We start from the raw sequence: 26,995 nt of genomic DNA on the forward strand, positions 1-26,995 counted from the left end.
ATAGTGTAAATAAAGGACGACACAAAAAGAGAAAGCCAGAAACAGCTGTTAAACTTAGAAAAAAAAGAGTAAAAATTGTCGAAGTGGTAACATAAAACATAAATACAACAAATGCGCCGACAACAAAGCATTCACCACGCCGTGATCTTGGTGTAGTGGTTAAGGTGCTGGTTTACAAATGCAAAGGTCGCCAGTTCGAATCTTCGGTGGGTACGTTTTTAAAAATTTTTGCTAATAATACATGCAGCTCTTGAGAGATGGCAAAAGAGGTCGTATTTAGTTTTTCGTAGCAATTATTATTGGTAATGTTTAGTACTGATAATACTTTTTGTCTTTGCGTATTGCTTTTATTCTTGTCTTAATTTTGAAAGAGAAGAAAATCCGAACAAATGCCAGCAAAATTCCTCATATTTTGAATGTAAACGCCATTTGCAAATAGTAAAGAATAAAATTTGAACGTTCCGATGTAGCTGCAAAAAGTAAAAAGAAAAACATGGAAGTGGAATGTTCGAATCCATACTCATAGTTATTAAAAATACAATTTTTACATGCCTTACACCTCCCGACCACGTTTCTACGTTAGCAAGTAAGAGGTTTCTGTTTAGGTTAGGCTGCTCAATAAGTTTTGCAAAGGGGCCCGGTTAAGCTCTGGCGCACCACAGGTGCGAGAAGGGAGCAAAACACTTTTTCTCTCTTCCTCTGTGTCTATTTATCTATCTATCTGTATATATATATAACGCTATTTGTGAATGCATTAACCACCCTAATTTTCAGCGGATTGAGATTAAACTTGGCACAAACATTAATTGTTGAAATATCTTGATGAGTTCGTTAACCAAAATAATCAGATGAAAATGTTCAAAATGATGCCCCTTCAAACTCTTAAAAACTTCAAAGGGAACAAAATTTCGCCCATAAGTAGGTATTCAGAAAGTTTTTCACGCCCTTTCGCTACGGTAGGTTTTTTTTTTGGCAGGAGGAGGGTTAATTTCCTTTCGGAACAAGATGATTATTAGTGATGATATGGAATTACACATTGAGAGTGAAGTAACTTCTGAAACGTGTTACTTGAAAAAATAATAATAAATGTGCTTTCCTCTAACACAGAGAACTGTACATCATGTATTTCGAGTTTGGGGCCTGAATGGCGAGGAGTGTTATTTGATTTGCTTTTTAGTAACATATTGCATTGCAAATAAAGGTAGGCAACATTAGTGGTAAGTAAAATAATAATAATAATAATAATAATAATAATAATAATAATAATAATAATAATAATAATAGGTGTTGTTTGTGGCAAGGGAATATCTTTTTCAATTCTTCTTCAAACGAATGATTGTAACGCCATATCTCCCTTACAAACAAAATGTTAGCAATTTATATCGAGAGAACGGGAAATTGTAGAGTGATGGAAGCAACGTTGGACATTGTGCACTCATATTATTTAGAAAAATAAGCGATTTCAATGCAAAATGAACGAAGAGTCATTGTCATGGGGCCACGGCAGAGCCCTCTTTAGGCAAAATGTCTATAACTTATATCGAGAAGACAGGAGGTGATAATGAGATGGGACCAACGTTGGACACCGTGGACCCATAAGTAGTGATGAGCAAATGCAAGACCAAGACCGGGGTGGTCTTGGTCTTGGTCTTGCACTGGAATCCTTGTTCTTGGTCTTGGTCTTGATCTTGTACACCCAGTCTTGGACTTGGTCTTGGTCTTGCATGCAAGAGTCTTGCAAGACTTGCATTTGAGAAATCTGAAGCTTTTCGTAGGTAAATTTTACTATGGATATAAGGGATAATAAATTCTACAATGCGCCAATAGTAACGGAGATACAATGTATATTTCTAAATGTAATATAGTTTAACTTTGTGTAAGTGTGATGATAGTGTACAACATAGGTGATGACCTTTATTTTTTAATGGGTGCCCACGCTTTACTATTTATAAGATATGCCTAAATCACAACGTTTCGTAATCTGTTTATATTTTTTAACAGATCCAACACTCCAGTGGTTCCCAAACTGGGGAGGCTACCCCTGACACACATGAAAGAAAATCAAGACGGCACAGATTATTGAAATGCCATAAATTGCAAAAATTTTTACACTTTAAAGGTGTCAGATTTTTCTATTCAACCACGATTAGCTAATCCTTGTATTAAACAAAACTCCAATTAAATATTGAGATTTCGTTTTAATGATTCCAATATGTACTTTATGGGGCATAAACATGGACATTACGCAAAAGCGAATAAAAAATGCATGCTTTTGAAATGTGGGCATGGAGAAAAAAGGAGAGAATTTGCTGTGTTGAACGTAAAACGAATGAGAAGGTGTTAGAGATATTAGCAGCTATAACCGGTAGGGTTTGTATTCCTGTTCGGGATAAGTAGTTCTTATGACCCCACTGGGTTTGACTCTTGTTCGGTACGCCTTACCTATGGTGGATTGTAGTAGTTGGTGGGAAGAGGGCATTCGCTCCACAGCTGACAATACCAAAGTGAAGAATGCGCAAACCTCCAAGTTGGATCTCGAACCAATATAACTTTCAATTGAGGTTGCGACTTCGGGTGCCCACCGTCCTCGCCACGCCTGCTGACATCAACAGTATAGACACAAGTGGTCAGATATAATATCCACCATTCCAGTAGTGATTCGTGTAGTAAATACAGTAAAGATAATTGCAAACAAAACATGTACAATATGTAACATTTATTCAATTAACACAGGTAATGTATAATACGTGTATAACATTACAACATTTTATTGAGAAATTTACTCAACATGTACTAACACACTATAAGCCCATATTTATAGTCGTTTAGAATTTATACGAAGAAGTAATAATGAATGATTGATTTCTTTCTTTCTTTGAAGAAAATAACGCACTGTAGATGCCGGCTAGATTTTACATTACACGATGCATTAACATTCAACACACGCTATTTATTCGCACTACACATTACTGCACTGTAAATTGATGGATTTGGGGGGGGGGGTCATGTAGTTATTCCCAGTAATGAAATTTCTTATTGATTATCGTTGTCCGACCAATGGTCATGATTTAGGCTCCGCTCTGGTTATTGCTCCTCAACTGTGAACGTAATCAACCTTTTACCTGCATGGATTCCTTGCTCATAAATCGTGGGTTTTCATTGTTTTCGAAATCAGCCGATGTTTTAGCATACGTTCATTGGTTTCGTGAAAATTTTACGTTTAAGCACTTATTCCGGTTTTACTTCGTTTTCACATAACTAAATTCACGACATTTTCAACGATGGTTAAGGAAATCTTTGATTTTTCGATGGACGCAACATATGCAGGACAGTCTATGCAGCCATCATCACCAAGCACACCCTCGCGCCTTTCAGACTAAGCGTCAGTAAGTTTGCTCCAGTCACGACAGAAGATTATTTTAAAAATATCCATAAGAAGTATTCTTTACAAGGAATATATATATCGTAAGGAGTTAAATGAGCATTAACAGGTAATAATTAAAATATTAAAAATAATAAAAATATTCTTCGATTAAGTTTGATTCGATCGTACTATATTTTGTAACGTCACGACCACATCACGTCCCTTTTGTTCGGGGAACAGGTAGTACAAGTCACCACTCACAGGACTGCCAACTCATAGAAAAAGATAAAACTATAACACAGTTTGCGTCGACGTACAGTGCATGGAGCCTTATTCCAATTCAGCCAAGAAGAACTGGGAAAATTAAAATGGAATGGGAGTGAGGGGTGCCACACGCTCACAAATGGCGTGCGGAAGGGACGATGATCTTCTTTTAAGATTATCAGAATCCTGGAACCTTGAAATTATCATCGTCCCAAAAGTTTATTTCTCCGGTTATTATTCCTCTTCTTTCTTCCACTATTAATATTTGATTTATTATAGTTCACTAACACTTTCCACAAACGTAAATGGGCTTTTATTTTATGGGCTATATACTTTAAATGAGCTCTCTTTTTTTGTATAAATATAAGATTACATTTATCTTCATAATACAATATTTGAATATGAGTTGAATAACATATTGATTATCTATTATGTATTCATTTTATATTATATATATTATTCATATTCTATTTATTCACATCAAACAACTAATATATTTCTTATACCATTACATAAATCGCAAAATTTCAACCTTCCCCCCTTTTTTTGTAAGTATCTGACTCGTATTATTACATCTTACACTAAATATCCTTATTATACTACACTGGATATACCAAATTTTCAATATTTTGAGAAAAATCACACATAAAATGCAAAAATAACCTTTTTATATGTATATACTTCCTTATAACTAATTTTCAAAATAACTCTTAATAATGTAATATTTTCATTATTCAAACCTTTAAAATACAACATTTAAACAACACTATTAACTGATTAGTTAACTTCATAAACAATGCAATAATACGGTAACACGAATATATGAAATGAATTCTCTCATTAGTAAACAATCTTTCAAAACATATCACATATTAAAAACTTTATTTCACACAGTATTGAATAATATACGTTTTTGTCGAGATTTAATAAAATTTATCGGCGCCTTTAAGATTCACTGCTAAATCTTTACAACGTAATGATTCCGTTATGATTCTCTCTGATCACTCGAGAGGATCTGCCTGGCTAAATTTTGAATATACCTACCCACAATGAATTAGAAATATTACATTACCCAATATATATAAGGGAGGGGAACCTCATCTCCATGACTTGGCATATATCTTTCCTGGTTTTTCCATCACATTGGAAAAGGAAGTATCAACGGCCATCTGGAAGTCGCATAGCTGATCACAGATGCCTGCATATATCATATGAAATTTTTTTTTACATTCCTTGTACTCTCTCATTCAATAACACATAAGGATTTTGTAGGTTTACCAACGCAAATTCCAACACACTAGATGAACACAGATTTTTACAGTACAGAAAATTCAATATTTGTCAACATCTAATAATTTTTGCAAAATTTTATGTATTCGTTGGTTATTACTTCTTGATTGAACACTTTGAGACAAACATACTGGTACTGTAGTTAATGCGTTGCAAAGAACAGTTTCAACACTACTTTCTAAATCTGAATTTTTAAATTCATTTGAGATAATGTCATGGTATTTCTCAGAACTATGTTTTACAGCTAAGTCTAACAAAATTTTACGGGTTTGTTTCGTGGGTTTCCACACCTTAAGTCTATCTACTGAATGTGAACCAATTGATTTACCAGTTAAAGGATCTAACAATTCGAACACCTTTTCTGAATTTGACGGTTTATTAACACAGAGATAGGGTCCTTTGAGCACATTGAAGAATCTTGAGATTTTCTTGTCTGATGCGGAACATAAGTTCGTCTGTTTCAGAAAAACTAAGTCATTCACCTGTATTTTGTGTTTACTCTCCTGTTGTGAGTTGTACCTCTCATTTCGCTTTCGAATCACCTATTTTCTTTTAAAATCTGCCATTACCAATTTATTGTCCCAACTTTCATTGTCATTTTTACTTGTATCATTTGCAAAAATGCCAAAATGTTCGAAGATAGGTTTTTCAGCCTGAATATTCAAATGTGAACTAGCTGAACTCGCGCCAAGACTGCTAGATATAGAATAGTTCAGCAACACAACAACTTGTGGTATAAATTTCTCCAAAGAACCATGATCATCTTTACAAAACAGTCTAAATAATGTGTTCGTCTCCCGATGGATCCTCTCAACTGCATTCGACGCCGGACTGTAAGGCGTTGAATAAAATATTTTAACACCATATTCTTCCATTTTCTGCTTGAAGTTTTTAGAAATAAAACAACTACCATTGTCCGCCAATATATCTGAATGTATTCCTAAGTGCACAAAGTACAATGATTCCAAACATTTAACTACACACATTATAGTAGCGTTCCGGATCGGATAAAGAACAAGGTAGCGAGTAAAAACATCCAAAACCGAGAGTATAAATTTACAATTTGAGGGAGATGGCACAAGAGGTCCGATGACGTCAATCGAAATCAATCTCCTGGGGCCTTTCACCTGTATGGTTTCTATCTAGCTGGGGGACGAGTATCAACTTTAGTTCGTTTACACTCGAGACAATCGTTAATATAGTTCATCACGTCTCGCCGCATCGATTTCCAATAACAGATCTCGCTGATGAAGCTTACAGTTCTTTCACACCCGAAATGTCCACGGTTGTTATGCATTTCTTCAATTACCAGATTTACTAAAGATGGTGGGATGCAAATTCTCCAACTATTAAGGAAATGGAAGTTCATATACAACAATATACCGTTTTCTAGTTTGTAGATTTTCTCTACATTTCTATTTTGCATCTTACTGTAGGGATCGTTTGGTTTCTCTAAAAATTTCATAATTTTACTGTACTCAGGATGCTCTTTTTGTTTTTCGGTTAACTCTCCTGGTGTGAGGTTTCTGAAAAATGATGGGAAAACTTCAAAGGGTTTTATGTTCAAAATTTTACTAGGAGGGGCTAGAACTATCCTGGACAATGCATCACTGGCAACATTTTCACTTCCTGAAATGTGCTTTATTTCTAAATTAAATCCCTGTAGTTCGAGACTCCACCGAGCCAAACGAGAGTTCAAATGGCGAATTTTATTCAGAAACACTGGTGAGTTATGGTCTGTGTAAACTTTCACGTGATGGCCATATAATAGATGTCCCCATTTACGTATGGCTGCAAAGATTGCATACGCCTCTAACTCCGTGATAGTAAAATTTCGCTGTGCACTATTCAGAGTTTTACTGTAAAAACCAAGTATGTGTTTTTCACCATTAACTTCTTGGAATAATATACTTCCCACTGCTACCAAGGAACTATCTGTCACTAAACAAAAATCGTGATCTAACAGCGGATGATTTAACAGCACCTCTTCTGATAATGATTCTTTCAACTTAACAAAACTTTGCTCACATTCGTGTCCAAATCCACCTTTTATTCTTCTTCAGATGTTCAAACAATGGATTGGCTAGATGAGCGAAGTGATATACGAAGTTAGAACACCACTCGAACAAACCCAGCACTCGCTTAAGTTCCTTTATATTTTTGGGACGAGGCCATGTTCGAATTGTTTCTACATACGACGGATCCTTTTTCACGCCTTCAGGTGTGACTACGAAACCAAGAAATTGAAAACTCGTATTGCAAAATGAAGATTTCTTTAAATTTACAGTCATATTAGCTTCTTCTAATTTCGTAAACAATAAATTCAAAATTTCTAACTGTTCATCAAAAGAAAAAGTTGGTACAGAAATGTCATCAATATACGTAACTAATTTATCAAACAATGCCTGACCTAACACAACCAAAAGACAAGCCATTAATCCTACGCCTCCGTTTGCCTATCCAAAAAGGAATGATGTAAATCTATACATTTTGCCATTCCACGAGAATGCTGTGTAATCTCTACATTTTTCAGAAATTGGAACTTGTGTATAACTTCCTACTAAATCAATATTTGATACGTACTTTGCACCCTGAAACTTTAACAACAAATCATCAATTTTGTTTACCTTTAATTGTTTTCTTTATACGTGCTTGTTCAAAACTATCAGATCCACTACAACTCGCATTTTACTAGTATTTTTCTTCGGCACGCAGAAGATTGGGTGTGAATGGATTGATACACAAGATTCTGTTACACCACATTGTAATCACTCATCAATTTGCAAATCAATATGTTCTTTGAATTTATATGGTAATGTATTTTGCCTTTTAACCAAAGGTTGGTCAGTGTCTACCTCAATTTCATACTCAAATTTGGTACAACGTCCGTGAATATTTTTAAAGATTTTCCTATGTTTCAACAACAATTTGAACAATTTCTCTTTCTCAAAATCAGACAATTGAGCTTCCCTAACCTTTCCCCGTATTTCTGAAATCGAAACAAATTCACTTTCTATTTTACTATCAAATGTATTACAGACTGCAGCTCTATTTAACGATTTACAATGCGATTTTTCGATCTCACAATCAATTTCTCACATTTGTTGTGAATAGTAATCAAACAAAAATTTACCTTCATTAGCAACTTCTAAATTTAACGCTTTCATTTCCTTTTCATTACTACAAGAATTACGAATTTTATTATAAGCTTGATCGGAAAGAACAACATGATTAACCCATTCTTTTTCTAATTTTTGCTTTTCACTTACCAAATTATTTACTATGGGACATTCTACATTCACATTTCCAATCTCAAATAAAATTTCCGATTCGTCATCACTGTCGCTAGTAACATTCATTTTAGTTTCAATACCAACCTGAGACACAAAATTTACCTTTTTCTGTACATCATCTTTAGTCGGAATTTTTGTAACCTTAGTATTGTCAACTTGACCACCTAGCATAGGTACGTTAACGATTTCTCCTTCCTTTTCAACCGTAATAGAATTATCACCAAAATCTGTCTTTGCCTTGGATTGATTAAGGAAATTTCTACCAAACAAGCACTCAGTATTTAAGTCAGAGACAACTAACACACGTACGTCAAAACTAACTTTCCCTATTTCAATACACATTATTGTTTCACCTTGCACCTGTTTCTTTTTCTTACCTGAAAAATCCACCAACAAAATATGTGGAGCTGGTCGCAAGTGAAGATGGGAAATAATAGACGCTACTCGTTTCCATGTCTCTAAAGACAAAAAAATAACTAATGCTCCAGAGTCACACAAGGTTACTATTGGTTGATTTAAAATCTGTACCTTTATCTTAGCTGACCTAGATTGACTATTCAATTTTTGTTCTTCATCACTGCTTTCAGATGAATCGGTGTCCCAGCTTACAACACTAACTACGTTCTTTCCAATTACAACAAGCTCGCATTGCGAATCATTTTTGAGTGCATTTTGGCTTTCAGTTCCAAAATTACCATTTACATTACCAACTCTGCCAACCGCACTCGCGTTGGAGAGCACTTTTAGTTTAAATTTTGATCTTTATTTTGAGGAAACATAACCCTTGGACTATAATACGGAAATTGTGGTGCAGATTGAGTATATGTGGGCATTGGCTGTGCTCGATTCATACCTTCATCATGGTTACTATTTACAAAGCTCACTCTTCCGACTTTGATTTGAATGTTCATACTCGTGATCTTCTTCGTAATTACTACGATTATTACCTTGGCCCTCGCTGAGATCATTATTTCTAGCATACCTATTCTTACCTTTCTTCCAATGGACCTTTCCCTTATTCGGACTTCCCTTCCTTTTGGGTCCGTCAAACTTACCTTTACCTGAATTTTTGCGGTTTTCGTTGCCATAATTTCCCCTTTTATTAAAATTTTCATTATTCCCAGGCACTTCATCTACCTGATTGACACGTACATTTCTACCATGAAAGTTGTTCCTATCATTAATATTTCGGCTATCATAATACAGTGCTTCAAGATTTTGTATAGCGGTTAAAAATGAACTGAAATCTAAATTTTGGAACAATGCTAATTGTCGTCGGTAAGAGATAGGGATCAACTGTTTAATCGTGTTCACAATGAAAGTATCCGGTATATCAGGTGACAAATCACGTATCTTATTGAATCTTTTGTGAACAAAGTCGGTGACAGTACCATGAGTTTTTGGGTTGAACGCTTGCGATTGCAACACCGAAAGTTTACTTGCAATGACTTGTTCAGAAGCAAATTGAGCTTTATATTCCTTAGTGAAACTTTAAATGAACGAAATGTACCTAATTTTGACTTGTACCACTCGCGAGCGTTACCGGTAAAAACAAACCCTAATACATCTAAATATTGGGATTCAGGTACATCTACAGCGTGCGCTGCAATCTTAAACTGCTCTAAAAACGAAGGCGGTGACTCATCATCTTCTAAACCTGAAAACTTTGGGAACATTTCGATGTCACCATGACGCAATATTCGTCGCTTAGAACTTTTAACGACATCCCTGTCTGATTTTCTTACTTTAATTCGCTTCTTTAATTTTGTTGTCTCACTTGCTGTCGAAGAACTACAATCCGTTTGGTTGGCACTACTAAATTCTTCCTTACTACTGTATTTTAACTTATGGCTACTCCTATCGTCACCGGATATACTTGATCTACGCCAACTACGTTCACTCCCCTCTCTGCTAGCATGTTCAGTTAATGAGGTTAACTTCATCTACCTGACAACCTATCGCTATTTCTAAACCTGACAACCTATCGCTTATTAAAGCAATGTTCTAATTCATATTGATTACATCAATACCGGGAAGGATAGTGTTCTGTGAGAAAGTATCAACCCTACTGTGCAATATTGCAACATTTCTTTCTAATTTATGAGTTGTAACATTTAATCCCACTATCATTTTTTCTTTGTTTTCTAAATTACCTTTAATTTTATTTACCGGTTCCTCAATTGCTTCAATTTTCTCGAATGCTCGGTCCACCTTTTCTTCACATTTACCCAAATCGACCGTAATGTTCTCGAGTCCTTGATAATTCTGTACTGTTTTCCCCCATATTTTCTCACATTTATCATTTACCTTTTCACATTTCTCGTCAATTTCTTTGGATATTTGTTCATATCTACCTACACATTCTTTTCTGATTATTTCTAATTGCACCTCAAGTTTATCGTCGATCAGCTTTTTTGTTACCTCTGATATTTCTAACATCTTATTTTCTAAAGACTCACGCACTTTATTGGTTTGGTCGCTGACTTCAGCTATCTTATTTTCTAAAGATTCATTCACTTCAAGTATTTTATTTTCTAGAGACTCATTACTTTTTTCTATTTTGTTTTCTAAAGATGCATTATTTTTTTCTATTTTATTTTCTAAAGATTCGCGAAAATTTTGCATTTCATTATTAGAAGCAGCACTTTTAGTTTCTAGTGACTCATGCAACATTTGCATTTCAGCTTTAATTGCATCTAACAATGACTTAACGTTACTTGCATCCATTTTTCACAATTATGTATAAATTCTAAATACGAGTCAGAAACTTAGCATGTACCTTTACGTTTCTACACATGAATGACTACTTTTTGCATGTACGGTGCAGGAGTTCTGTCTCTGTTTCGGAGCGCCATTTTTATAACCGGTAGGGTTTGTATTCCTGTTCGGGATAAGTAGTTCTTATGACCCCACTGAGTTTGACTCTTGTTCGGTACGCCTTACCTATGGTGGATTCTGGTAGTTGGTGGGAAAAGGACATTCGCTCCACAGCTGACAATACCAAAGTGAAGAATGCGCAAACCTCCAAGTTGGATCTCGAACCAATATAACTTTCAATTGAGGTTGCGACTTCGGGTGCCCACCGTCCTCGCCACGCCTGCTGACATCAACAGTATAGACACAAGTGGTCAGATATAATATCCACCATTCCAGTAGTGATTCGTGTAGTAAATACAGTAAAGATAATTGCAAACAAAATATGTACAATATGTAACTTTTATTCAATTAACACAGGTAATGTATAATGCTTACGTGTATAACATTACATTTTAATGAGAAATTTACTCAACATGTACTAACACACTATAAGCCCATATTTATACTCATTTAGAATTTATACGAAGAAGTAATAATGAATGATTGATTTCTTTCTTACTTTGAAGAAAATAACGCACTGTAGATGCCGGCTAGATTTTACATTACACGATGCATTAACATTCAACACACGCTATTTATTCGCACTACACATTACTGCACTGTAAATTGATGGATTTGGGGGGGGTCATGTAGTTATTCCCAGTAATGAAATTTCTTATTGATTATCGTTGTCCGTCCAATGGTCATGATTTAGGCTTCGTTCTGGTTATTGCTCCTCAACTGTGAACGTAATCAACCTTTTACCTGCATGGATTCCTTGCTCATAAATCGTGGGTTTTCATTGTTTTCGATATCAGGCGATGTTTTAGCATACGTTCATTGGTTTCGTGAAAATTTTACGTTTAAGCACTTATTCCGGTTTTACTCCGTTTTCACATAACGAAATTCACGACATTTTCAACGATGGTTAAGGAAATCTTAGATTTTTCGACAGAAGATTATTTAAAAAATATCCATCAGAAGTATTCTTTACAAGGAATATATATATCGTAAGGCGTTAAATGAGTTTACCATTAACATGTAATAATTAAAATATTAAAAATAATAAAAATATTCTTCGATTAAGTTTGATTCGATCGTACTATATTTTATAACGTCACGACCACATCACATCCCTTTTGTTCGGTGAACAGGAAGTACAAGTCACCACTCACAGGACTGCCAACTCATAGAAAAAGATAAAACTATAACACAGTTTGTGTCGACGTTCAGTGCATGGAGCCTTATTCCAATTCAGCCAAGAAGAACTGGGAAAATTAAAATGGAATGTGAGTGAGGGGGGCCACACGCTCACACAGTAGGGAAAAAAGAAGAATTTTAGATATTGTTAAAGAGGAGGAAGAGGAACTGGTTAGGATATTGGCTGAGGAGCAACTGTAGTATGAGGGACGTGCTAGAGGGTATTGTAGATAGAAGAGAGGAATGGGAGCGAAGGAGACTGTAGTTGAAAGAAGGTATTAAAACAGAAAATTGTTACGTCAAGACGGAGAAGAGGCCTACCGAACGTCGAACTTTGTCTGTTACAGCAAGTAACCTGCCAATAATGGCAGAATAGCTATGATGATGATGATGATGTGTTTAGCAATACTGACCAAAAAAGAGAGAAAATTAAAAAAAATAATAATTATAATCAAACCTCTTAATGAAAACTGAAATTCAGTCAACTGTCTATGTCTGGTATAAACTCAATTTATTTGAATACTTTCGACCTGTATTAGAAATACAAAATAACGGCATCATACTCCAAGTCATACTCCAATATGGATTACTAGCATCAATTACCCACTTCGTTGGGTTAAACTAATATATATATATATATATATATATATATATATATATATATATATATATATATATATATATATATATATATATACAGACTGTCCCATAATTCGTGTGTAAATTTTAATTTCATATTACTCAGAACTGGTAAAAGCTAGAACTGTGAAATTTGCAGGCAATTTAGAGGAAGGTCAGAAGATTTGTTTGATAACAAAATGAGATCGCGGGGGTTATTGTTTGCGGAGTTACAGGGTCAAAGGTCAAAATGCGATTTTTTCCTTATGGGATTTCAATGTTAAATAGTAGTCTCACATGCCATTTTTTTGACTATCCATCTCCTTTAGCAAAAATTGGTATATCGACATAAATTCTGATCCGAAACAATGTGATAACGAGAAATTTGGGCAATCGTGACCCGGTGACCTCTAGCAGGTCATCTGTGACCCTTGAAGAAAAAGCTCCCTTTTCAACAGCTTATTGTACACAACTAATTCAGTTGAAGATAATGTTAAAAAGACATATGCACAAAGGATCTACTGAACATCCTTTTTAGCAAAACGAAGAGGTCAGCAATATCATCAGAGGTCAAAGGTCACGTAGTTAAAATGTCATATTTGATGTGTTAACAAATAAGAAACTGTGACATTGGAAATAATGCTTTGAAGTGCCATAGAACACATGCATAATGATCCTTCCAACGAGTGTGTATGGACATAGGGAAAAGGTCATCAAAAGAGGTCAAAGGTCACGCAGTTAAAATTTCATGTTTGATGTCTTACCAACTATGAAACTGTGACGTTTGAAAAATGATTTGAGCTACCATGGAACACATGCATAAAAGGTCCTTCGAATTGGTGTATATGGGCATAGGAAAATGGTCAACAATGTCATAAAAGGTCAAAGGTCACGCAGTTAAACTTTCATGTTTGAAGTGTTAAGAAGTATGAAACTGCGATGTTGGAAATAAGAATTTGAGCTGCCGCTGGACACATGCAAAAAATATCTTCCAATTGGTGTGTGTGTGAGGTCAACAGTATCGTAAAAGGTCAAAGGTCACGCAGTTAAAATTTCATGTTTGATGTGTTAGCAAGTATAAAACTGTGGCGTTTTAAATATGGATTTGAGCTTCCATAGAACACATTCAGAAATATCCTTCCAAGGGGTGCACATGACCATAATGAAAAGGTCAATATTGCCATAAGGTGGAGAAGCCTAATTTTGTAATTCAAATGCTGCAGGCAATGGTAGGCATGTTTCTGTGATGTTTAAAACAATGATGTGCTAAACTTAAGTTCACTCTGGGTATAAGTGTCTTTGTGAAGATTTTTTCAAGAGTGTCTGGAGTTATCTGTTCAATGGCACGCTGTATCGATCGTCGAAGTTCTTCAAGTGTTACTGAAGGAATTTTATAAATTTGTTGCTTAAGAAAGCCCCATAGAAAGAAGTCGCATGGGGTTAGATCAGGACTTCCAGCTGGCCACTCAACATCAGAAACTATACTTATTAAACGGTTTCCAAACCTTCCTCTTAAAATTTGCAATGTTGCCCTAGTACGACGTGCTGGAGCACCATCCTGTTGAAACCACATATCATTGTGTGGATCAAGATTTAAGGGATTAAGTTCATGGAAAAGAAATTCTCGCAACATATTTTGGTATGTAAGTTGATTAACGTTTCTTTCGAAGAAAAATGGCCCTATTACAACAGTTGCTGTTATTCCCATCCACACGATAATACCCCTTTGATCTACACAGCGTTCAATTCTTTCCGCCGGTGGACTGGGTCCCAAGAACCGTTCATGTGACGAAGACACTGTTCCATTAAAAAAAAACAGCTTCATCTGACATTATAAGTTGAAATAAAAAATATGGGATTTTCATTTAATTTGTCTATCAACCAGTTACAAAATAAAATTCTGGCACCGAAATAATCATCATGTAATTTATTTACAATCTTCATACGGTACGCCTTAACCTCAAGCACACGCAATATCCTACTCAGCGAACTTCTTTTAACGTTGGATGCAACACTCCGGCGACGGATTGATTTTCTTGGTGAACTAAGCACAGAACGAACCACTTTGCGTTTAGTATCCTCGGTAGAGATCCTTACAAGTGGTCCTGCCTTTCGTTGTCGCTGAGAAAGATGTTCCTTTCTAAAACAGTTATTCCGAAACTGTTTGCAAAGATGAAGAATTTGGGTATTGCTTATTTTCACACCCCACCATGCAAACGCCTTTCTCCGCGTTTTTTTAACCTACCTACTAAGAACTGTATGCAAATCGGCACGTTGTTCCATTGTTAGAATATCCACTGTGACTTACACAATCACACACACACACACACACTTCCAAACACGTAGGCCTATGAGTATAGGGAAAATAAGAAATACAACAGCTTTTGTTTTCTTACACACTCACAAGACACACAATATTCAAAAACACTCAAGATACACAAACTCATTTAATTTTAAGCTCAACTCCACACTCTACTGCCTCACTGTCTCTGTCCAACCAGATTATCATTCTAGCAACACCAAACCACCCTTGTGAACGAAACAGACATTATTTGACGTGAGTTCAAAACATATACAGGTCGTGTTTATGCTTCAGTCATGAAAGGGTATAAATAAACGATAAGAGTGCGTCTCTTCCTACATATGGAGAAGCAATTTATTTCCAGTTGAATTATTTTTATTTTCTATATTTCCTGGGTAAGCATCAAGGAAATATTAAGGCTGCCATATTTATTTTTCATGAGAATAGGGACATCTTTGTTCTCCCCTCAAACTTCACAACACAATGCATTGCTTGGAAACAGATAGTGTCTGATGAAGCCAAAATGTTAGTTGGCGAAACTGTAATACGTATCCAGTTTTTTATGTGAATATATTGTTTTGCTCAGCAAATAGTTTTTTTTGTTTAAGTATATACAAAGCAAAGCTTCTACTCATGGAAAATATTACCAAATAATATGTTTTTTAGAATCTAGACGAAAGAAAATCCTGCACCCACTATGCCCTAGAATGTCCTGCAAACAATAGTGCGCATTCTATAATGACTTCCTAAAATTAAGTATTCTTGTTATTTAAATGAAAAGATTTCCGAGAGCCCAAATATTCTTAATTTTATATACCATACCAACTAAATTAGTTCTCAAACATTACCGTCTCATACTTGCCAATATACGAACTATAAACTTCTTATTTCGTGACCTTTGACCTTTTATTACACTGTTGACCATTAATTATGCATGTATTCCATGGGCGCCTTTTTGCATGTATTCTATGGCAGGTCAAATCACTTTTCAAACGTCACACTTTCATATTTGCTAACACAAACAATCATGTTTTAACTGCGTGACCTTTGACCTTTTATGACATTGTTAACCTTTTTCTAAGACCATGGACTCCCCTTGGAAGGACCTTTCTTTATCCATGTGTTCTATGCGAGCTCCAATTATTCTTTCTAACGCCACAGTTTCCTACTTGTTAACACATCAAACATGACATTTTAACTGCGTGACCTTTGACCTTTTATGACATTGTTGAGCTTTTTGCTATGCCCATACACACCAATTGGAAAGACCTTTATGCATATTTTCTATAGCAGCTATGGCTCCTTTATTTCCAACATCATAGTTTCATACTTGCTGATATATCAAACATTAAATTTTTACTGCGTGACCTTTGACCTTTAAGGACGTTCTTGAACTATTTCCTGTGTCCATACACATCCGTTGGAAGGACCTTTCTGTATGTATTCTATGGCACGTCAAATCATTTTCAAACGTCGCCGTTCCATATTTTCTAACACATCAAACATGAAATTTTAACTGCGTGACCTTTGACCTTTTATGACATTGTTGACTTTTTTCCTATGCCCATATACACCAATTCGAAGGACCTTTTATGCATGTGTTCCATGGTAGCTCAAATCATTTTTCAAACGTCACAGTTTCATAGTTGGTAACACATCAAACATGAAATTTTAACTGCGTGACCTTTGACCTCTTATGATGACCTTTTCCCTATGCCCATACACACTCGTTGGAAGGATCATTATGCATGTGTTCTATGGCACTTCAAAGCATTATTTCCAGTGTCACAGTTTCTTATTTGTTAACACATCCAATGTGACATTTTAACTACGTGACCTTTGACCTCTGATGATATTGCTGACCTCTTCGTTTTGCTAAAAAGGATGTTCAGTAGATCCTTTGTGCATATGTCTTTTTAACATTATCTTCAACTGAATTAGTTGTGTACAATAAGCTGTTGAAAAGGGAGCTTTTTCTTCAAGGGTCACAGATGACCTGCTAGAGGTCACCGGGTCACGATTGCCCAAATTTTTCGTTATCACATTGTTTCGGATCAGAATGTATGTCGATATACCAATTTTTGTTAAAGGAGATGGATATTCAAAAAAATGGCATGTGAGACTACTATTTAACATTGAAATCCCATAAGGAAAAAATCGCATTTTGACCTTTGACCCTGTAACTCCGCAAACAATAATACCCGCGATCTCATTTTGTTATCAAACAAATCTTCTGACCTTCCTCTAAATTGCCTGCAAATTTCACAGTTCTAGCTTTTACCAGTTCTGAGTAATATGAAATTAAAGTTTACACACGAATTATGGGACAGTCTGTATATATATATATATATATATATATATATATATATATATATATATATATATATATATATATATATATATATATATATATATATATATATATATATATATATATATATATATATATATATATATATAATATATATATATCGTTAGTCAGTTACTTTTTACTATTAGTAAATCGCTCGGAGAATCAATCATTCTCGATTATTTTTATATTTCCCTCCTCTCCTTCTCCCCAAGCTACGGGGCTGAATTTTGATTTAAACAGCATCGGAAGTGTCACTCCTTATCTCATCGACCCCGTAAACTATAGACTCCACTCTAATATCGGCCATTTTCGATCATTTAAGATATCTCTCCCCTCCCCCTCCCCTAAGCTACACTATCAAAGTGATATAGCAGAAACCAATCTGAGATCCGAACCTCATCTATGTTGAAAATTTGATCGAGATCGGTTGGGTGGTTCAAGAGTTATTAAGTTTCATTTATTTTTGTTCACTTCCCCTCCCCAACTCCTCCTCTAAGTTCTACCGTGAAAGTAATATGACAAAAAATACCCTAAGTCCGAACCTCACTTATGTTGAAAATTTGATTGAGATCGATCTGCTTGCTCAAGAGTGATGAAGTTACAAAGACAGTCACATGTTTTTATTTTTTACATGTATCCCTCTCCTGCCCCTCCCCTACGTCGCCCATTCAAAGCAAAATTATAAAAATCTCTCCAGGCCTTAACTTCATCTATGTTGAACATTTGATCAAGATCGATCAGGTGTTTCAAAAGTAATTAAGTTTTCTTATATATTATATATTATACCGAACCTTATACATGTTAAAAATTTGATTGAGATCGCTTCAAGCATTGTTTAGTCACAAACTTATCACTTTTATTTCTATTTATATAGATTTTTGTATAACTTCCTCTCCTCCTCCTCCCCTACGTTGCTCCGTCAAAGTGAAATGATGAAAACACTCCCAGGCTCAAACTTCATCTATGTTGAAAATTTCATCGAGATCGGTCAGGTGGTTCAAGAGATTAGTAGTCACCAAAATAGTCACTCTCAATTTTATAATATAGATTTATTATTGTAGTATAATATTGTATCGCTCAATCCTCGATGTGCCGTATGCATAAGGAGGCTGAAAGTTATATTAATAAACAATTATTCAACGTACAAGCATCCGTCCAAACTTGCCAACGTACAAGCATCCAATCAAATTGAGGGCACATGCACTAAGTTTTTGTCAGTGTCATGAAAATAATATTTCGATATTAATTTTATGAGCACACATTAAAAATTTCCAACGGATGCTTGAGTCTCGGAGCCAAGGCCATACTCATGAGTCGACACCTATGGTGTACGGTATTACCGATGTTCAATGCTACATTTCTCTTTAGTTTTGGAAGAAGAACACTATTAATATGCTTTGAAATGAAATGAAGTAACTAGTTTAACGTTGCACAATTATGCATCAAGGATAAGGGAGACGGTAATGATGAGAAACGACTGAAATGGTGGAATGAAGAAAGTAGGAGGAAAAAGAAAAACACCGAGAAAATCCACGCACACAGTGTTTGTCCACTAAAAAAGCTCACATTACGCAAGATGACACCTGTGTGCATTGGAAACTAGCAATATCTACAGAAAACGCGAACAATCAATTCAGAAGTTGCACAAGAGTCTTGGTCTTGGTCTTGGTCTTGCAGGTATGGTCATGGTCTTGGTCTTGGTCTTGGTCTTGCACCCCTTGGTCTTGATCTTGGTCTTGCATCGGAATACCTGGTCTTGGTCTTGGTCTTGGTCTTGGTCTTGCATGCAAGACTATTGCAAAAACTGCAAGACCAAGACTCTTGCGCTCATCACTACCCATAAAGCGCATCGAAAAAAATTAGCAGGGCGGGCGCCAGCCAACCTTACTTACTTCTACATAATAATATAAAATTATATTGTCGAAATACACACACGAGTTAGCTAATAATATTTCATATTATTATTATTATCAACAGCGTATTTTCATTACGTGTGCATGTTTGACATGAAGCCAAAGAGAAGATCCATCATTCGTAGAAAAAAAGAGAATAGTCAGTTACTTAAACTGTGAACGACGGAGAAAAATACGAAAAGAGTGGCTACCTGTAGCGAAAACAAACAATACTTTTTTCAAATGGAAAAAAAATCAAGCCGAGATAGATTCGAACTCGCATGGACGGCGCAAAAAGTCAGTGCTTTGTCCAGTTTTTTTTAACTGACTCACCGAAAGTGTTTCAGTAACTTACTTATTGCTAATTTTACTTGCTTCACTCGTTTAAATTGCTTTTTCTAATAACTTACAACGACAGGGACACGAGCACAGAAACATCGAGGACAGTTAAAAAATCAGAGATGCTCTCCCGCCGGGAATCGAACCCGGAACTCCATACACCAAAGGCGCACGTGCTAGCGACTAGACCAGCGGGGAGGACACCGCTTACTTCCTGTGTCGTTAGGGATTACGACCACTGTATTGCCAGCTATCACTTCTCTGGGTTGTATACTACAATCACATGTTTCTTCTTTGCTGGAAGAGTTAAACCTACATTCTATGTAATACATGAGATATTTAGGCCTACATGCTCTTCATATAATGTAATAAAAGGGTCATGCTGGGAATAAGGAAAAGAACATTCCTTGGACAAAACAGAAACTATTGGCATCAGAAATATTTATCTACGAGGCATGCGCAGTAGTATATTTCAGAATAGCTACTGTTTATTCAGTAAACGAAGAAAGGGGTATAAAAATGCAAATATGTCGCGCCAACGAGATTAACCAAAGTTGGCAGTGGCGGAAGGAAATGTGTAGTAATACAACAACTTGTTTAAATTGATAATTGGTTCTTTATTCTGTAGTAGATCGTATGACAACTTTACGGGAGAGCAGAGAAAGACTTACTAACGCTGTCATATAGTAAGCTTTAGTAACACGAGAAGCCTAAACCCGGTCCCAGCTATTTTGAACATGTTTGGCTGAAGCCTATAACTTTTAACAATTTTTGGCTCGAGCCCGAATACTTGCCCCTTTGGAACTCAAACCCAGAGCATGACCGCTGTCCTTCCCTTCTGAAGAATTCTCGAAGACCGAGATCGACAGTCAATTAGTGTTTATTACTCAGATACAAACCGTATATCTTTTAAAGATTATACACGGTGTTGATATAATAATAATAATAATAATAATAATAATAATAATAATAATAATAATAATAATAATAATAATAATAATAATAATAAAAGTTTTAAACTTGCCGTTGAAATTTGGCAAATCTTACTTAAAAGTAGAGATTTCGGGGAAGGGGTTCCGTACCTTCAAGACACACCTCTGCAACTACCAACATTTTAAACTGCAACGTTCCATTGAAGTTTCATGTAGAAAGTATTCTACTGTATGTTTTAAAGAAATAACTGTAATAAATATAACTGAATATCACGCAACAGTACGGCATATAATAAACTAATTTTTAGGATATGCAGAGGCAAATATAAAAGCTTTGCTACAAAATACCTACACAGAGCATAATTCAATGAGCTCTGAAATATAATGTAACGATATAGCCTATGAGATTCAGTCTACAGAGGAATTGTTACTTCAAGAATGGACATACACTATTTCGAGAATCGAGAGAAGACGGGAAATGTTTACCATACTTTTCGTCTCGTCTCGATTCTCATCTCCAAAGTGAGACGATAATTTTGAGTTAGCCTTGACCCGTCTCGAATGTAAAATGTTAAATCTCATGTTATTTTATTTGTTTTACAAACGAGATGAGAAACTCCTCTTCTCGTGAGCAACATTAAACCAAACTAAAATATTCTTTCCAAATGTCACGTTTCTGCTTGTAATAGTATGACCTGAGCGATAATTAGCTCCTAGCTTTTAATCTTCTACGAGATAATAATAATTATTATTAGTTTATTATTATTACTATTATTATTGCTGAAGATTTGATAGTTCAAGTATTGAAACATTCAAATATCTGAATATAATAAAACGTGTGTTATCGCCAATCAATCGCCATCAAAAATCCTAAAGTTAAAAAAAAATACAATGTGCATTCGCACAAGCACCATGACCACTGAACCGCGATCGCTACGCGGTAAAAGATTCGTTTTTAGTCTGGTTACGTTAGGTTTCTTTGTCTCCGCTTGCAAACTTGTATGTTATATTTCTTCGATTCAAAATGTCTTTCGTATTTCTTTTGTGAAGTCGGAAAAGTTTACATTAATAACTTAAGTTGTTTAAACCGCTGGTTCAAAAGTTTACTTTTTCTCCACACGAAACTACAAATATGACAGATTGAATTCTCATACACCCCATTTCTTTCAAAGCAGTCGCCATTACCTGGTCAAAGACTTATTCTCGCCACAATTCATATTAACCAAAATAAATTCATTTTTCGGAAGCGGGACTTCCACTTTTCGGATTTCGGAAAATTATGGAATTCAGTTAAACTCCGGAATTCAAAAGAATTCCGGAACTCGGAAACAATCCGGAATTTAGAAAATTCCGGAATTGAGAAAATTCCGGATTTCGAAAAAATCGGATTTTTCCGAATTCCGGAATGTTAACAAAATCAGAAATTTCTAAATGCCGGATTTTTCCGAATTCCGGAATTATTCCAAAATCGGAATTTTCCGAATTCCGGATTTTTTGGTTTGACTTTCGGGAGTCCGGAAAGTAATAATTCCGGAATTGGCTATCCCTAGTTTATACACAACTTTTCAGAACTCTAAGCTAGTAGCTGTCTACAAACAAACAAGTAATGCAAAGCATTTTGTATCCGGCAATACGTCATGTATTAAAATTCGACCGCAGTTTCAGTATCTATCGAGAAATTGCACGTATCTAGCTTCTGGAAGCTGAGGTATGAAGAATTGTATTGTCTTATCCTTTTGGGTCTTATACAACCCTGCAAACCACTAAATATCTAAACGGCTTTCGTTAAATCCAAGTTGTAGTACTCACAGTTACATCCATTTGTGTCTATATGATCGTGTTACTAAAGCTTTCTATATGACAGCGTTAGTAAGTCTTTCTCTGCTCTCCCGTAAAGTTGAGATACGATCTACTACAGAATAAAGAACCAATTATCAATTTAACCAAGTTGTTGTATTACTACACATCTGCTTCCGCCTCTGTAAATTTAGATTTCGTTGGTCGATTTCGTTGACGCGACATATTTGCATTATTCGGTTTCTGAACTAAACAGTAACTATTCTGAAATATACTACTGTGCATGCCTCGTAGATAAATATTTCTGATGCCAATAGTTTCTGTTTTGTCCAAGGAATGTTCTTTTTCTTATTCCCAGAATGACCCTTTTATTACATTATATGAAGAGCATGTATGTCTAAATTAGGGATGGTACCTAGTCTCGGTCTCGTCCCGGTCTCGTCTCGATAATTCGAGACGAAACCGACACTGAGACGGACTTTTATATACCGAGACGAGACCGAGATCGAGACGGACTTTACATACCGAGACAAGACAGAGACCGAGACAGACCTCTATGAATCGAGACAAGACCGAGACGAGACCTTGGTCAGTCTCAAAAGTCTCGGTCTCGTCTCGAATTATTACAGCTATTTTGCCTTTACTGAAAATTTGTTTCGCTGCTGTGTGGGATAATATGTGAACGGTTGACTGATGTACAGTGGCGTATTTAGGGGGCAGGTGTCGTGCTGAAGCCCCTCCCGAAATGAATTTGTGATCACTTTTTCGCATTGCACGTTCAACACAAATGTTTCTTACCCGTTCCTCATGCTTCTCCCGAAACAAAATCCACTGCTGTTGTATATAATCTTCTCTCTCCCTATATATATATATACAGGATCGGATCCAGGATATGATCAAGGGAGGGGTTAAACCATACTTTGCCTCTTTATCCAGTGTAAAGCAGGGTTGAAGTTCATTTTATTCCGTGTATACCTGAGCGTTAAGAGAGGATATGGCCCCTATAGCTCTTCCCTTGGATCCACGCCTATATATATATATATATATATATATATATATATATATATATATATATATATATATATATATATATATATACATATATATATATATATATATATAATACTGAAAATTTGTACCATGTTGTGTGAAATATTGAAGGGAAAATTATTCTAGATACTCTGCAATACCACTAGATAAACAAGCAGTGTTGGTAACGCAAAATAAAGTTGTACTTTCTCAAATTGCACTATGTAAGGCATTACCTACTGCTAATTTAGATATTAAATAAAGCCACAATACCACATACATTATTCATTGTAACAAAGGGCAATACAGTATCACCAACATCAACATTTGGAGATCTCTAATAACTCAAATGGCATAGACGGTGCAATGTGCATCATTTGTATCTTAGCGTCAAATACTATGATCATGGTATAATGTATTTCGAATGAATGAAGGATCAAAGTTACAACGAATGAAAAAAATAACTTTTTCTAAAGACTTGACTTCGAAAACGTGCTGACATATCACGTCTCATCATGTAGATGCTTCCAAAAGACTTAAGTGATCATAATGTCATTTACAACAATTGTTATTTCAAATCGTTTCAGAGATACCAAACACATGGATAGTGATTGTTGTACTGCTTAAAATAACGTATTTGTGTTAAATTTTTATAATGATTGTTGCTTTAGTTTGCTTTTATAACATTACAACAATAGTTTTTAGTGGTTTTAATTACAAGTCGCAGTTCCATTATTTTAAGTAGTGTTGCCAATATTATTTTAAATATATATTTCTAGTGCAAATAAGGTAGCTAAACTGCAAAATATTTTTAAATTACTCGTAATTTATTTTATGGTGCAAGAATGTTTACAAAGGACGATGTTTTTCGTAGTCTTTATAATGTCAATGTTAATGTCAAAGTTTTGGTTCCACCAATACATGTAAATGCAAATTGTAACTGAAATTAAATGTAACTGATAATTTTTAGTAACCCTGGTTGTTTCCCTAAGCCTTAATCGTGATATACACAAAACCATGGGTAATTAAAAGTTATAATTACACCCTAGTTACATATCGTATTGTATTGTATTGTATTTATTTCTTTTGTATGAACTTACAAGTACGAGGAATGTCCTCAAGTAAGTGTAACATGCGTCATATGTACAAAAAATTTACATGAGTAAAATAAAGTAATATTACCTTGTCATGATATTTACGTACTCCTCAATCGTATAACAAGAATTTTCTAATAGAAATAATTTTAACTTTTGTCTGAACCTTTTCATATTTGCTTCATACTTTATATCAATAGGCAACATGTTGTACAACTTAACACCACCATAACTTACACTTTTTTGATACATTGCTGACCGGTGATTACACAAATGAAAATCATTCTTATTTCGCGTATTATGATTATGTACATTCTTATTTGTTACGAATGCCGATGAGTGTTCTTTCAAATACGAAAAGAGACGATACAAATATAAACTATCCAGAGGTAGTATACTGACCTCCTTAACCAAATGTCTACAAGAAAAATTCGGCTTCTTATCACAAAGTATTCTTATGGCTTTCTTCTGAATTTTGAAAACATTAAATCTCTGACTTGAATTTCCCCAGAACATGATACCATATTGCAAGATAGAGTTAAAACACGAATGGTACAAGGTTTTAGCTAATTTTAAATTTACCTTCTTTCTAATAATCCTTAGTGCATAACATATTCAATTTAATTTATTAATAACTGACTCTATATGAAATTCCCATGTCAGGTTATGATCTATAGTAAGACCTGAAAACGAACAGTGTGATGTATAGTTAATTTTATTTTGGTTCCGATATAGGTTAGGGTATATTGGTTTACTGCACTTGTTATGAAAATTTATAGCAATGGATTTTTCAACATTAACAAAAAGATTATTGTTTTAGTTTGACCACCGACCACCTCAAACTCGATCCATACCATAGCTGTATGCAGTTATTCAAGGACTTACAGTTAGTAATACACATTGTGTTGATTTTTGGTTTGGTTTGTTTTAGTCTCACAATTGTGCTTGGGCGTCTAAAGGGGACGTGGAGCTAATGATAATAATGGAATCCGAACCACTTCGGTCGTTCAACTGTACTCCCACCGGAAATCGAATTCGGGACCATGCGAACCGAAGTCAAGCGTGCTAGCCACTAGACCAAATGGAGTCCTCACATTGTGTTGACTTTAAGCATTGAGTCAGTGTTGTCAGATTCGAAGATCAAAAACTAGCGTGTCTGTGCTCCAAAAGTAGCGGATTTGAACTATTTGTAGAACAAATATATACAGTAGAAATGAATTATTTGGCAACTAATGACTAGTACTAATGAAATGGTTTTTAATATGGGCTGGAAAATGTGCTTGACATATTGCAAGAAATTATGATCAATGAACAAAAACAATTCTAGACAGGATACCACAAGCTATAAACAGCCTAGAAAACGTTCTTGTACAAGAAGGTTTGATGAAATCAAGGATAACTGGGGAGTAACCTGAGAAAGAAAGAATTGCTCAAGAATTGCTCACTCCTTCATCTAGGAGTGGGTTGATAATGGTTGATTAAGATTTTATTATATCTGGACCTCAGAGTTAGACTAAACCAAGTCATAATTTCGTAATTTTACAATAGAAGCGAAAAACCAGTTCCTTAAGTAAGACCTATAGTACTGTTTTTCAAACTATACTAAGTAGATACAAAGTAATAGGATGCTTTTAGACTTATATTATTACACCACTAGAAAGAACATAATCTATTAAAAAGTATTATTAAATCTGTTTCGACCAAAAAGTGACTTAGCATAGTCTACCTCTAAAATTCATATATATAAACTTTTACTGGGTAAGGTAGGGTAAAAAGCGATCCAAAAATTAACGAAATTCGTACAGCGATAAAAAATATATATACATTGTTGACTCTTCATATTGCAGCAAAACTACGAAAATTAATAGAAAAGAAAACTAGAAAGTTAAGAATCACTCGTATTGCCGGGACAGAGAAAATAGATACATATAGCTCGAATTACCTATACACTTATATAATATGTATGTTCATGTTTCGCAAGTAATTTTCAATCAATATAAAATTTCAACATAATGAACGCACGATAAGTTTTCTCGAATAAAGATCACATGCACTGCTGAGAGTTCAGGAATAAGCTTAATCTATGTTACGGCACTGGATATATGCTTATGAACTTATACCTTATGAACTTGTATAAGAAACAGAATGTACTTAAAGTGAGACGCGAACTATACGAAACATCGGACTTTGAATGTAACTTGTTTGGTGATCCAACCCGAGACCACAGATAGCAAAGATGAGTGCCATAGCTTCCACCACAAGGTTAAGGAAGTTTCTGTTTTAAAGTGTCAATTAAACACTGAGATGCGAAACGGTAATAAAGCATTTGATCAATTTGAAACAAAATATATTGTAGTAATAATTTACTGTAT

This window comes from Thermobia domestica, chromosome 18 (assembly GCF_964235325.1).
Source record: "Thermobia domestica chromosome 18, izTheDome1.hap1.1, whole genome shotgun sequence".
Lineage (NCBI taxonomy): Eukaryota > Metazoa > Arthropoda > Insecta > Zygentoma > Lepismatidae > Thermobia > Thermobia domestica.